The following is a 15,473-nucleotide window of genomic DNA, read 5'->3' as shown; positions in this document are numbered from 1 at the left end:
CTAGAATCATAAGAAAATAAATTTCTGTGCTGTAAGCCACTCAGACTGTGGTATTTTGTTATGACATCCCAAGCAAACTAATACAATTGTCTTTGCTATAGCGTGATGTCTCTGAGAGGAGGGATTTCATAGTGTCTACAGCTATTGAGCTAGGGCCAAGCAGCAGACACAGTAGGTATTTTAAATTGTTGAATAAGTAATGAGTGATTTCCTAATTACTTATGAGGAATTTTAAGAGGATCTTCAAATACTTTGTGGTACAGAAATGTTGCATTCCATCCTACCTGAATTATTTACACCACTGAAGAGACTTGGAAACCCTTATATTAAATAAAGCTTTTCATTGCAATGGGACCCAACCAACTTTGTTTTCATCCAGGCTTACAGTAGAGCAATAATGGATTATGTCAGGACCAAGACACTGCAGTTCACAATACATGCTAGAAGAAAGGCTATCACAAAGTATTTGTTATTCGAAAAATCACAAAAAACAACCTACAGCAAAAATCAATCAAGAATTAAAAGGATACCACACAACCTGCCTCCCATGCATTTGTCTGATAGTCAAGATCAGTTACAACTAATTGCTTTCAGAACTTCTAAAGCTATGTAACTATGGCTTCATTCTGACAAACAACACATTCAAATAGCTACATGTTGCTCCAGTTGTGTCAATATCACCACGGCTTTTGTCCTCACATTAACAGGACAAAACAAATGAGCAAATTACCAAAAAAATACAATCATTGATAGTGCCACAGTTCTCTTGACTCCTATGCCTGGGGTGCCTAGTATTCTCTGGGAGGCACCACATACTGAGCTCTTCCTGGTATTTCTGTCTCTGATGACATTTTTGGTGATGACATGAGTGATTAAGGTCAGACATCTTCTATGAGGTATATAGGTGCAAATGGAGCTGCTTAAGTATTACAAACTCCTAAAATAACACAAGAACTTAAGTTAGAGGCCTGGGGCTAGCATTGTGACCTAGCAGGTACAGCCAACTTCTGCGACTCCAGCATCTCATATGGATGCAGGTTCGAGACCCTGCTGCTCCATTTCCAATCCCACTCCCTGATAATGCACCTAGGAAAGTGATGAAAGTTGGCCCAAGTGCTTGGGCCCCCACACCCATATGGGAGATCCAAAAGAAGCCCCTGGCTCCTGGTTTCAGCCTGGCACAGCCCTGGTCATTACAGCCATTTGGGGAGAGAACCAGTAGATAGAAGAACTTTCTATTTCTCTGTAACTCTGCCTTTGAAATAAATAAAATAAATCTTTAATAAAAATAAAACAAAACTTGCCTTTAAAAAAAAAGAGGCTGGCACAGTACAACAGATTAAGCTGTCACTTGCAATGCCAGCCCTATTACCAGTTCAAGTCTTGCTATCTCCTAGTGCACCAGTTCAAATCTCAGCTATTCTACTTTAGATTCACCTCCCTGCTAGCGCATCTGGAAAAGCAGCTGAAGATGACCAAGTACATGGGCCCCTGCCACCATGGAGGAGATTTGGATGGAGTTCCAGGCTGGAGTTTTGGCCTGGTCCAGACCTGGCTGTTGCGGCCATTTGTGGAGTGAACCAGCAAGCAAAGATCTCTTTCTCATCCTCTCTTGGCCACTCTGCCTTTCAAATAAACAAAATAAATCTTTTTTTAAAAGAGTTAAAGTTATTTCCCTGCTCCCCAGATATGTGTTCTTGCTGCTTAAAGTAGTGCAGACCCATAGGATGTGTTATGCAGATGTCCATGATTTCTATTTATAAATGTATGAGATCAAGAGGAAAGGGACCTTGTGGTAGGAAGTTCAGAGCAGCAATTTTACTCCTGGCTTTCTCAAAAATCTTATTTCTACACCACTGAAAACAGGGGAAGATTTTGATGTATTAAAGATACCTATCGTATGCCAAGTGCCCTAAGAAGCTCATCTTAAGCCATTTAATTATCAACCTAAACCCCTGGAGTACTTACTGCTTTCAATAGGAAGTAAGGAAGCTAAGGTCCAGAAACATCAGGAACTTGTCCAAGATCATACACGTAGGAAGTGACAGTTACAGTGAAAGAAACTATCTCTTACTTTTGGAAGGTTATCCTCTACCCCATTCTATCTTTGAGTTGGGGACAGAGCTAGCTAATTCGGAGGAGGATGTGTGTAACTTAGGTTTCCTTGTCCATAATCATACCAGGATGAGGATAAACCTGGAGCTTTCCTAGGAATTGCTAAGTAGGTAGGATGTTACACTGGATTTATCACAGTAATCATAGGAAGAAATTTTGGCTCAAAATGAAGCTACCACAGAGATAATCCAAGCAAGAAACAAAAAGAAATGGTTGAGAGAGGTAAATAAAGAAAGAGATATATAAAAGCATAATTTGACTTCTATATCTAGCCATACCAGCATACATGCAGAGATCCACACTCTAGGCTTTTCACTTTGTATGCCAATTGAATATTTTTTCTAAAGCAAATTTGAATGTTTTTGAGTTTTGTCATATGCAAGCAAGAGACTTAATAAAATAAGTAGATTTGGGACATAGACTATTTTTATCAATCCTATATTAATTTTTAAAATGTTCTTTTTCATTCAATAATTAAAGTTTTGAAAACAAATAACAATATATCACAATCTTCAATCTAATGACAAGAATCATAAGAACCTCTGTAGGTACAATAGTATTTATATAGTGTCAAATCTACTATAAAATGTAATAATAATTATTGACAGAAAACTGGTATTTTCTTAACCTTGCTGTAGAAAACCAAGGCTTGGAGGACTTAAAGGGATTTGATCAAGACCGCTCAGCTGTTAGAGGCATGGATAACTTGACCACTTGTCATTCCACTATTACAAATATTTCTTATTATTAGCAAATTAAACAACCAGAATGACAGATGCTCTTCTCTGGAATAACAAAAAAACTCATTCACCAAAGACAAGGGAAAAGTTCTGGTAATATTTCATTTTATGATAAAAATCTTAAGAATAGGACCTCATTTCTAAGTTGAATAAAGAATTAAAATTCTTTCTACACCCAAAATTTTCAACTTTCATTTCAGGGACAACTTTTTCTTTCCCAAACAAAATCTTCCTTGGTATCTTGTTATATAAAATAGAGGACTATTTTTAAACCTATATATATATATATATATATAAGTTATTATATATATTATATATATAAGCTATTATATAATATCTCCTTAAACATTAATGAAAATTTAAAATATTACAGATGAACATTCATTTTGGAATCAGAGAGTTGTCCACATCTCACATTAAACACCCTGGGTTCAATTCCTGAATCCAGCTCCTTGGTCCAATTTCCTACCAAAGACAACCCTGGAAGGCAGCAAGTGGCAGCTCATGTAATTAGGTTCCTGCCATCTATGTAAGAGACCAGGACTGTGTTCTTATTCCTAGTCTCTGCTCTGGGCCCAGACCCAGCCATTGCAGGCATTTAGACAGTCAGTTAGCACACATGATATCTGTCTCTCTCTCCCTCTCATTTTCTCTCTCTCAAATAAACAATCTTACAATAAAAAGAAACCCATTATCCAAGCATAAATATAGGAGATTGTTGTCTGCTAGAATAGTTTGCAACAGCAATAATATCCACCTGCCAGTTTGGAATGGGAATGTATTTCCCATACACACACAGCCCAACCACCAGCACCACCACCAGAAAGCAGCATTCAAAGTAGAGTGACATCCGGAGGCAGCTACTTGGATTTTCTGAGAATCTCAGTAGCAGATACTACAGCCCCAAAGTCTAAGAATTTTACTTAGAAGTATACATAAAGTAAAAGTCAGAATCTCAAGGAATAAAAATACCAAATGAATCATCAAATCTGAGTTCAAGATATAAGACAAGAAATAAAACATGTTATTGAAACTGAGATTCAAGGTAGGGCTTGGTTTCAAAACTTTAATTAATATTAAGTCAAAGCCATTTGATCACAGTAAAAGAGATTCACTTAATAAAGGTTCTCCTAGACTATCCTCCTAAGATTTCTTGATTTTCCTAAACTTGGAAAGGTCCTGATTCTTATCGTCTATGATGGGAAAAGGCAGCTTTTCTGTGGGCTCATCTCCATTGTAAGCATTGATATCCTTGCTCCAGGCAAGATGGTCCTCAACGCTGTCTACAGACAGGGCGATCAACTTCACATTCCTCTTGGCAAATTCTGGTGCCAGCTTTGCAGCTCAGCCAAGTTCCGTGGTGCAAACTGGGGTGAAGTCCCGAGGGTGGGAGAAGAGGATGCCCCATGAGTCTCCTAGAAAGTCGTGGAAACTGACTTTCCTAAACAGGAAAGGTCTTCCTTTTCTGCTGGTTCACCACCACCCCCCCCACAATGGCCACTGTGGCCAGTGCACCGCACTGATCCGAAGCCAGGAGCCAGGAGTTTCTCCTGATCTCCCATGCAGGTGCAGGGCCCAAGCACTTGGGCCATCCTACACTGCACTCTCGGGCCACAGCAGAGAGCTGGACTGGAAGAGGAGCAACCAGGACAGAATCCGGCACCCTGACTGGGACTAGAACCTGGGGTGCCAGCGCGTCAGGCAGAGGATTCGCATATTGAGCCACAGCACTGGCCTCCAAAAACTTTCAAGTGAAATTTTGCAATGTGAGTCATATTTTGATATTAAAACTTTAACCTCAGTTGTATAATAAGCTAACTTTTACAATCTCAGTATTTATATAGATTCTGTTAAAGGCAGCCTATTTGAACCCTTCCATACAACTTCAAAAAATTAAGCAGATTAGAAATATCTTCTTGTCATACTCAAATAAAAACCATGCTATATCAGTATAGTAGACTATTAATTCCCTTTTACATATTCATTCTCTTCTTCTTCAAGAAATTTGAAACAGACCCAGAGCAAACCCCAAACAGAAACAGAAAGTACTTCTCCATGGTAAACATTCAGCTACCATCCACTAAAACAGTTTGCAGTGGGCTAGTACACATCCCATGTAAAAGTTCTTTAATAAAACACATTCAGCTGCTTTAATGTTAAAAATTTTGTTAGAGTATATATAATACATATAGTATATATAATAAAAATGAGATGAATTAAAGTATACAATGTTTTATTAAATTGATGAATATACAATTTATTTTTTAAAAGATTTATTTATTTGAAAGTCAGAGTTACAGAGAGAGAGGAGAGGCAGAGAGAGAGAGAGAGAGAGAGAGAGAGAGAGAGAGGTGTCTTCCATCCGATGATTCACTCCCCAGTTGGCTACAAAGGCTGGAGCTGCACCAATCCAAAGCCAGGAGTTTCTTCTGGGTCTCGCATTTGAATGCAGGGGCCCAAGGACTTGGGCCATCTTCTACTGCTTTCCCAGGCTAGAGCAGAGAGCTGGATGGGAAGTGGAGCAACCGGGTCTCAAACTAGCACCCATATGGGATGCCAGTGCTTCAGTCCAGGACATTAACCCACTGCGCCACAGAGCCGGCCCCGAATATAAAATTTAGTAGCTTTTCTCAAAAACCCACTCTTGCCAGTTTCACATCATTGGTCAGACCAAGATCTTAATCATTTATTTCTAGGAGATTGACCTTTCTAGCCTAGTTTATGAGTGACAGATTTAATTGGTCTTCTCTTCATCTTGACCATCCCCAGGCCTCCAATAAGATGCCAAAGCAATCTTTCTGAGACAGAGATCAAATTATGTCATTCTTTCTTTTTTAAAAAAAAACTTTTATTTGATGAATATAAATTTCCAAAGTACAGCTTATAGATTACAATGGCTTCTCCCCCATAACGTCCCTCCCACCTGCAACCCTCCCCTTTCCCACTCCCTCTCCCCTTCCATTCACATCAAGATTCATTTTCAATTCTCTTTATATACAGAAGATCAGTTTAGCATACATTAAGTAAAGATTTCAACAGTTTGAACCCACATAGAAACATAAAGTGAAAAATAGTGTTTGAGTACTAGTTATAGCATTAAATCTCAATGTACAGCACACTAAGGACAGAGATCCTACATGAGGAGTAAGTGCACAGTGACTCCTGTTGTTAACTTAACAAATTGACATGCTTGTTTATGGCATCAGTAATCACCCAAGGCTCTTGTCATGAGTTGCCAAGGCTATGGAAACCCCCTGAGTTCACCGACTCTGATCATATTTAGACAAGGCCATGGTCAAAGTGGAAGTTCTCTCCTCCCTTCAGAGAAAGGTACCTCCTTCTTTGATGACCCGTTCTTTCCACTGGGATATCACTCGCGGAGATCTTTATTTTGGTTTTATTTTTTTTTTCCCCAGAGTGTCTTGGCTTTCCATGCCTGAAATACTCTCATGGGCTTTTCAGCCGGATCCACATGCCTTAAGGGCTGATTCTGAGGCCAGAGTGCTGTTTAGGACATCTGCCATTCTATGGGTCTGCTGTGTATCTCACTTCCCATGTTGGATCGTTCTCTCCCTTTTTGATTCTATCAGCTAGTATTTGCAGACACTATTCTTGTTTATGTGATCCCTTTGGTTCTTAGTCCTATCATTATGATCAATTGTGAACAGAAATTGATCACTGGGACTAGTGAGATGGCATTGGTAAATGCCACCTTGATGGGATTGAATTGGAATCTCCTGGTATGTTTCTAACTCTACTGTTTGAGGTAAGTCAGCTTGAGCATGTCCCGAATTGCACATCTCTTCCCTCTCTTATTCCCACTCTTATATTTAACAGCGATCACTTTTCAGTTAAGTTTCAGCACTTAAGAAGAATTGTGTGTTGATTACAGTATTCAACCAAAAGTATTAAGTAGAACAAACAAAAAAAAATACTAAGAGGGATAACATATTAAGTTGCTCATCAACAGTCAGGGTGAGGGCTGATCAATTCACCGTTTCTCATAGCGTTCATTTCACTTTAACAGGTTTCCTTTTTGGTGCTCAGTTAGTTGTCACCTATCAGGGAGAACAAGTGGTATTTGTCCCTTTGGGATTGGCTTATTTCACTCAGCATAATGTTTTCCAATTCCTAACAGGGATCACTTTTCAGTTAAATTTCAACACCTAAGAATAATTGTGTGTTAATTACAGAGTTCAACCAATGGTACTAGAACAACAAAAAAAAAATACTAAAATGGATAAAGTATTACATTGTACATCAACCGTCAGGACAAGAGCTGATCAAGTCACTGTTTCTCTTAGTGTCCATTTCACTTCAACAAGTTTCCCCTTTGGTGCTCAGTTAGTTGTCACCGATCAGGGAGAACATATGGTATTTGGCCCTTTGGGACTGGCTTAATTCACTCAGCATGATGTTTTCCAAATTCCTCCATCTTGTTGCAAATGACTGGGTTCCGTTGTTTTTGACTGCTGTATAGTATTCTATAGAGTACATGTCCCATAATTTCTTTATCCAGTGTACGGTTGATGGACATTTGGGTTGCTTCCAGGTCTTAGCTATTGTGAATTGAGCTGCAATAAACATTAATGTGCAGACAGCTTGTTTGTTTGCCAATTTCATTTCCTTTGGGTAAATTCCAAGGAGTGGGATGGCTGGGTCGAACGGTAGGGTTATATTCAGGTTTCTGAGGAATCTCCAGACAGACTTCCATAGTGGCTTAACCAATTTGCATTCCCACCAACAGTGGGTTAGTGTCCCTTTTTCCCCACATCCTCTCCAGCTTCTATTGTTGGTAGATTTCTGAATGTGAGCCATTCTAACTGGGGTGAGGTGAAACCTCATTGTGGTTTTGATTTGCATTTCCCTGATGGCTAGTGATCTTGAACATTTTTTCATGTGTCTGTTGGCCGTTTGGATTTCCTCTTTTGAAAAATGTCTGTTGAGGTCCTTGGCCCATCACTTAAGTGGGTTGCTTGTTTTTATGTTGTGGAGTTTCTTGATTTCTTTGTAGATTCTGGTTATCAACCCTATATCGGTTGCATAGTTTGCAAATATATTTTCCCATTCTCTTGGTTGTCTCTTCACTCTCCTGACTGTTTCTTTTGAAGTATAGAAACTTCTCAATTTGATGCAATCCCAAATGTTAATTTTGGCTTTGAATGCCTGTGTTTCGGGGGTGTTTTCCCTGAAGTCATTGCCAGTACCTATATCTTCCAAGGTTTTCCAATGCTCTCTAATAATTTGATGGGGTCAGGTCGAAGATTTAAGTCTTTAATCCATGTTGAGTGGATTTTTGTGTAAGGTGAAAGGTAGGGGTCTTGCTTCATGATTCTGCACGTGGAAATCCAATTTTCCCAGCACCATTTATTGAATAGACTGTCCTTACTCCAGGGATTGATTTTGGATCCTAGATCAAATATGAGTTGGCTGTAAATGTTTGGATTGATTTCTGGAGTTTCAATTCTGTTCCATTGGTCTATCCATCTGTGTCTGTACCAGTACCATGCTGTTTTGATTACAACTACCCTGTAGTATGTCCTGAAATCTGGTATTGTGATGCCTCTGGCTTTGTTTTTGTTGTACAAGATTGCTTTAGCTATTTGAGGTCTCCTGTGTCTCCATATGAATTTCAGCATCATTTTTTCCAGATTTGAGAAGAAGGTCTTCAGTATCTTGATTGGGATTCCATTGAATCTATAAATTGCTTTTGGGAGAATGGACATTTTGATGATATTGATTCTTCCAATCCATGAGCATGGAAGATTTTTCCATTTCTTGGTATCCTCTTCTATTTCTTTCTTTAAGGTTTTGTAATTCTCATCGTAGAGATCTTTAACGTCCTTGGTTAAGTTTATTCCAAGGTATTTGATTGTTTTTGTAGCTATTGTGAATGGGATTGATCTTAGAAGTTCTTCCTCAGCCATGGCATTGTCTATGTATACAAAGGCTGTTGATTTTTGTGCATTGATTTTATACCCTGCTACTTTGCCAAAATCTTCTAAGTTCCAATAGTCTATTCTTAGTAGAGTTCTTTGGGTCCCCTAAATAAAGAATCATATCATCTTCAAAGAGGGATAGTTTGAGTTCTTCCTTCCCAATTTGTATCCCTTTAATTTCTTTTTCTTGCCTAATGGCTCTGGCTAGAACTTCCAGAACTATATTGAATAGCAGTGGTGAGAGTGGGCATCCCTGTCTGGTACCAGATCTCAGTGGAAATAATTCCAACTTTTCCCCATTCAATAGGATATTGGCCATGGGTTATTCATAAATTGCTTTGATTATATTGAGGAATGTTCCTTCCAAACCCAGTTTGCATAGAGTTTTCATCATGAAAGCATGAAATGCTTTCTTGGCGTCTATTGAGATAATCATATGGTTTTTCTTCTGCAGTCTGTTAATGTGGTGTATCACATTGATTGTTTTGTGCACATTAAACCATCCCTGCATACCAGGGATAAATCCCACTTGGTCTGGGTGGATGATCTTTCTGATGTGTTGTTGCATTCTATTGGCGAAAATTTTATGGAGGATTTTTGCATCTATGTTCATCAGGGATATTGGTCTGTAATTCTCTTTCAGTGCTGCATCTTTTTCCAGCTTAGGACTTAAGGTGATGCTGGCTTCATAGAAAGAATTTGGGAGGACTCCCTCTTCTTCGATTGTTCTGAATAGTTTGAGAAGAATTGGAGTTAGTTCTTCTTTAAATGTCTGGTAGAATTCAGCAGTGAATCCATCTGGTCCTGGGCTTTTCTTTGTTGGGAGGGCCTTTATTACTGTTAAAATTTCTGTCCCAGTTATGGGTCTGTTTAGGTTTTCTGTGTCTTCCTGGTTCAATGTAGGTACGTTGCATGTGTCCAGGAATCTATCCATTTCTGATAGGTTTCCCTGTTTGCTGGCATACAAGTCCTTGTAGTAATTTCTGATGATTCTTTTTATTTCTGTGGTGTCTGTTGTTACGTTTCCTTTTTCATCTCTGATTTTATTGATTTGGGACTTTTCTTTTTTTAGTTAGTTGGGCCAATGAGGTGTCAATTTTGTTTATTTTTTCAAAAAACCAGCTCCTCATTTGGCTGATTTTTGTAATGTTTTTTTGGATTCAATCCTGTTGATTTCTTCTCTGATTTTAATTATTTCTCTTCTCCTACTAGATTTGGGTCTGGTTTGCTGTAGATTTTCTAGATCCTTGAGGTGAATTGAAAGCTCATCTATTTGGTGCCTTTCCAATTTCTTGATGTAGGCACCTATTGATACAAACTTTCCTCTTAACACTGCTTTTGCTGCGTCCCATAAGTTTTGGTATGTTGTGATGTTATCCTCATTTACTTCCAGAAAATTTTTGATTTCTCTTTTAATTTCTTCTATGACCCATTGTTCATTCAGGAGCATGTTGTTCAATCTCCATGCGTTTGCATATGCTCTAGGGATTCCTGAGTTGCTAATTTCCAACTTCATTCCTTTATGATCTGAGAAGCTGCATGGTATGATTCTAATTCTTTTGAATTTGCTGAGACTTGCTTTATGGCCTAGTATGTGGTCAATCCTAGAGAAGGTTCCATGTACTGCTGAGAAGAATGTAAAATCTTTAGCTGTAGGATTAAAAGTTCTGTATATATCTGTTAGATCCATTTGGGCTATAGTGTCGTTTAAATCTACTGTATCCTTGTTGATCTTCTGTCCTGTTGATCTGTCTATTTCTGAGAGTGGAGTATTGAAGTCCCCCAGTACTATTGTATTGGGGTCTAAGTCTCCCTTTAAGTCCCATAACAAATCTTTTAAATAAACCGGTGCCCTGTAGTTAGGTGCATATACATTGATAATTGTTATATCTTCCTGTTGAATTGATCCCTTAATCATTATATAGTGTCCTTCTTTGTCTCTCTTAAAGTTTTTGTGGTAAAGTTTATGTTGTCCGATAATAAGATGGCTACGCCCGCTCTTTTTTCATTTCTGTTGGCATGGTATATCTTTTTCCAGCCTTTCACTTTCAGTCTGTATGCATCTTTGTTGGAAAGATGTGTTTCTTGTAAGCAGCAAATACATGGGTTTTGTTCCTTAAGCCAATCAGCCAATCGGTGTCTTTTAACTGGACAGTTCAGGCCATTAATGTTGCCAAAGTTATGGAATTGTAGCGTCTCTGGAGAGTACTCACGTGAATTCCGTGAGTTCTCTCCCACACCGTTTTTTTTTTTTTTTTTTTTTTTTTTTTTTTTTTTTTTTTACAGTCTCAGTTCAGTAGCACCACAAATTCACTAGGTCCTAATCTCCTGTTAATTCACCCCGTCCAGAGTCAGGTTTTTCTGCTAGGCTCAGGGCTGGTGCAGACCTGCGGTCGCTCTGCTTATGACATATGTCCAAGATGGCACCTGCTCTTTGTCTTGCTCACCTTTGAGAGGTGAGTGGAGAGAGAGAAACCCGTGTCCGTATCAGTCACTTTTTTTCTCTCTCTCTCTCTCTTCTAGTTAGCCTGGTAAACTTTTCCCCCCGGGGTTGTTCCCTCTAGTCTCCTCTTTCCGCTTGCCTGTTGGTGTCTCGGGCTATTGAGGTTCAGCTCACCTCACGTTCCAGCGCTGACGTGTGTTGAGTCTGCTGCTGGTGTCCTGAACTGTGGGCTCCCATGCTCTCCACGCAGGTCCACTGTGAATCACTAGTTCCAGAAGAGTTTCTTCTGCTGTTTCTTCCCCTACTCTTCCTTGAACCTGCAGTATCTCCACTTTTATTAAACTGTCTCTCCCCGGACTATCATTGTGCTCCCTTCCTATTCCGCCATCTTGCCACTCCCCCCATTCTTTCATTTAAATATTTTCAAGGCTCCTTACCTGTCAGAAGATAAATTTAAACTCATAATCAAGGTATAAAAGATCCTCTACACACTGTACCTGCCTATCTCCAACATTTTGTTCTAGACTCCAACATGGGATTATCACTGTGTTGCCATTACTGTCCCTCCACCTTGAATCATCCTCTCCCAATCATCCTGAAGCTTCAACCCACCTTTCAAAGCCAAATTCAAACATCTTCCTGTGTGAACTTGCAGTTCCCACTCTCTATGTTACATGTTAGTCATACTTTTATTATGGTCCACTATTCTGAAATCTCAGCATTTTATTCTTTTATATCTCCTGGCCTATCTCAGTGCTAATTAAACTCCCTTGGTTTCTTTCACATATTTGACCACAGAATAGTTCAGAGAGATGTACATTGGATCATCTTCTATATAAGACCCTAAGCAAGATGAGTGTAACATTCCAAATATCCACTAGACACTTATGATCATCTTTTAAATTTTACATTATATAACTAGTATATTTCAGAAACAATGGTGCCACTTTCAACATGCCACTGATTGTTACTACAGTTATCTATGTATTCTTCTAAAATTCAGACTTCCGTATGTGGAATCTTCCTAATTCTGATCACTCAACAGTCTCTCATATTGAAGAATAATGGTATTTTCCAATAGTACTGAAAATTACTGAACAACATCAAGTTCTATGTAATGTAAATACCCCATCATCTTTATAAATCCATATTTTACAGTTCTGATCTTTACTTTCCTACTCTGAAAAGTGCTCCCATATATTTTGGGGAATACCCAGAAAATACCAACCAGAAGCCCAAAAATAAATGCTCTCCCTGCAGCCTGAACTTAGGAATACTGACAATTTATTAGGAGCTATTATTTTCTATCATATCTGAGACACTGCAATTCTCAATATATGAAAGCCACCCAGTTATTCAACTTCAAAGGGTCATACTATTTTTGTCTTGTGGGTTTCTCCCTGCTGGAAGAGGTCCTAATATAATGCCCCTTGTCTTACAGTTTCTTCAGTGTTGACTTTTAGGCCCATGTATTCTTTGGAGTTCAAACAAAAGTCAAGGGGTGCTAGACTGAGGAATTTATCTGAATGGGAAAAACCATGCTTCACTTGTCTCTAACTGCAAGCACTTCTACCTCCCTTCAAACATACCTCCTCCCATCATGAAATTTCCCAGGAGGTTCTGAGGTTCTCATGCAGTTCATTTCCATCTGCCTTGCGCCACACATATGCCAAACCTGACCAGGCAATCTAATTTCAGCCTCAAGCTGCAACTCCAGCTAAACATGTAAAATTCCTTTGCTGACACAAGTAAGGGTAATTCAAAAAGTTTATGAAATGATGTTAAAAGACAAGCTATTGGAACAGCGACGAGGTGGCCAAGTGGTTAAGGCGATGGACAAGCTATTGGGTGCAAAACACCAGGATACAGAAGTAATAATGCATGACTTCCACACCTATGTCATAAACAGCAATCAAGTCTATGTCTGTCTGTCTGTCTGTCTCTCTCTCTCTCTCTCTCTCTCCCCTATCCCTGCTCCAGCCCTCTTTGTGCTTGGAATCCAACCACAATTTTGTGAGGAAACTCAGATGACCTACTGGGGCCATGTGCAGGTGTTCTAACCAACATGCCCAAGTAGGTTTACAGGCATCAACCTGGAGGGTGAAAAAAGACCTCAGATTATTCCAGTCCCCACTCTTAATTCTTCCAGCTGAGGCCTGAGCATTTTGGAGAAGAGACAGGCCATTCCATCTTGCCCTGTCTTGAATGCTTGGCTCACAGAAATCACAGGACATTACAAATGATTGCTGTTGTTCTAAGCCATTACTTGTAGAGGTAACTTTTATGTAGCTATAGGTAATTAATATCTGCATTCCTATAATAACTACATTAGTTTGCATTATTTTCATGAGAACTAGTTTTTACAGCCACATTGACTATATTTCAAGGCACTTAACACAGCCTTCCATATCCAACTTTCACCAGCAAATCCCTCTTATTATTTCTTTCCATTGGGCCTCATGCTATGAAAAAGTTAATCTACATAATGAGATATATTATATAAACATCAATGAACTTGCACTATTCAGACTAATGAGACATTTCCTAACGTTGATCAGGATGAAATAATCAGAATTGCCATACTGCAATTCTAGTCAATAAAATTCTAGCCAATAAAATTCTAGCCAAAACTTAAAAATGAGAGCTCTTGCTTATCTATGAAGGCTTATCACATCTATTTTTAATATTTATATAGCCTGAAATTGAAAACTACTGCCATATATTTTTATTTGTAAGAAAAACTCTATTTTCATTGATATTTAACATAATTTCAAAGTAGGTCTGTGCTCCAAGATGAGCAAAAGAACACATATCCTAAATCTCATAAAAAGGGTTTTTACACCCTGTTGCTCTGAGTAGGGCATGAGCTTTGAGGTGACCCAATGTTGACACCTAACATTTTACACCTTGAGATTTTGTCCACAGACACAGAAAGAAGAGATAATACCTGTGGACAAGAATCAAACAATATGACAGTATCATTAAGCCCTTGTGTTATATATTCACTACCTTTGTGTGGTTGTAATGATAATGACTAATTTTTCCCATCAAGTTCAGTGTCATTTTTTTTAAGATAAAACATCAGAATATGTAAAAATACTACACTTATTTCCTGAATACATTGAAAATAGTGAAAGTTCAGAGGTTTTTAATTCTTCAAGAGTCCAGGCTGGGACATGATGTCTACTGATGGGGTCTATCCAACATACTAAAACCAACTTTGGTGACCATCAGCAAACTGGCACCTGCAATTAAGCTCACAGGCATAAATTCTCCAGAATGGTAGAATCTCATCCCCATAAGTGAAGATATTACTGCCACTATAAGTTATGTTTGTTACTTTGTTGCCTAATCATTGATAACAATAAGATACTAACCACCCAATACTTTTTTAGAACTTATCAACATAATCTTCAAAAAAGTTATTACTGTACTTTGGTCAGCGTAACTGTTATAAACTATAGGCAAATGTGGCAATAGTAACATTGCTCTGATAACTGCACAAGAGACATCACAGCTGTGCTTTATTGAGCATCTAATGCAAACAAGCAATAAGAAATTACTGTCAAACTGACATTGATCTGGATACCATACTTTATTATGTCTACTCACCCACAATTTTTTTCTTTTTTTTTCTTTTTTTCTTTTTTTTTTTTTTTTTGACAGGCAGAGTGGACAGTGAGAGAGAGACAGAGAGAAAGATCTTCTTTTGCCGTTGGTTCACCCTCCAATGGCTGCCACGGCTGGCGCACCGCGCTGATCCGATGGCAGGAGCCAGGTACTTATCCTGGTCTCCCATGGGGTGCAGGGCCCAAGTACTTGGACCATCCTCCACTGCACTCCCTGGCTACAGCAGAGAGCTGAACTGGAAGAGGGGCAACCGGGACAGAATCCGGCACCCCGACCGGGACTAGAACCTGGTGTGCCGGTGCCGCAAGGCGGAGGATTAGCCTAGTGAGCTGTGGCCCCGGCTACTCACTCACAATTTATTGAACCTTTTTTTAGCCCAAGAGCTTAACATTTCAGGAAAACAAATAATTACCTAATTTTTTAAATAAAATGGTTTTGTTTGCCTGGATTAAGCAGTTGTTTAAATAACTAATCCAGTAAAAATTGTCAATAGAGCATGATTCCTTCAATTTCATTTTCCACTTGCCTTTTTCATAATCTCTTTTCCCTGAGAGTATTTCTATATTCAATTCCATTAAAACAAATATTTATGAAGCATTGGAAAAA

At 38.8% G+C, this 15,473-nt stretch overlaps 1 long non-coding RNA gene across 17 annotated transcripts in view; it reads right to left on the bottom strand.

The window, feature by feature from the left end:
* The window catches only part of LOC103346257 (uncharacterized), a 1,098,305-nt gene that overhangs the window by 912,649 nt on the left and 170,183 nt on the right, over window positions 1-15,473 (bottom strand). The gene's annotated exons all lie outside the window — the stretch shown is intronic.

Source organism: Oryctolagus cuniculus, chromosome 1, assembly GCF_964237555.1.
Source record: "Oryctolagus cuniculus chromosome 1, mOryCun1.1, whole genome shotgun sequence".
In the NCBI taxonomy this organism is placed as follows: Eukaryota; Metazoa; Chordata; class Mammalia; order Lagomorpha; family Leporidae; genus Oryctolagus; species Oryctolagus cuniculus.
The sequence above is the reverse complement of the archived record's forward strand: the minus strand, read 5'-3'. Positions and strand labels throughout refer to the sequence as shown.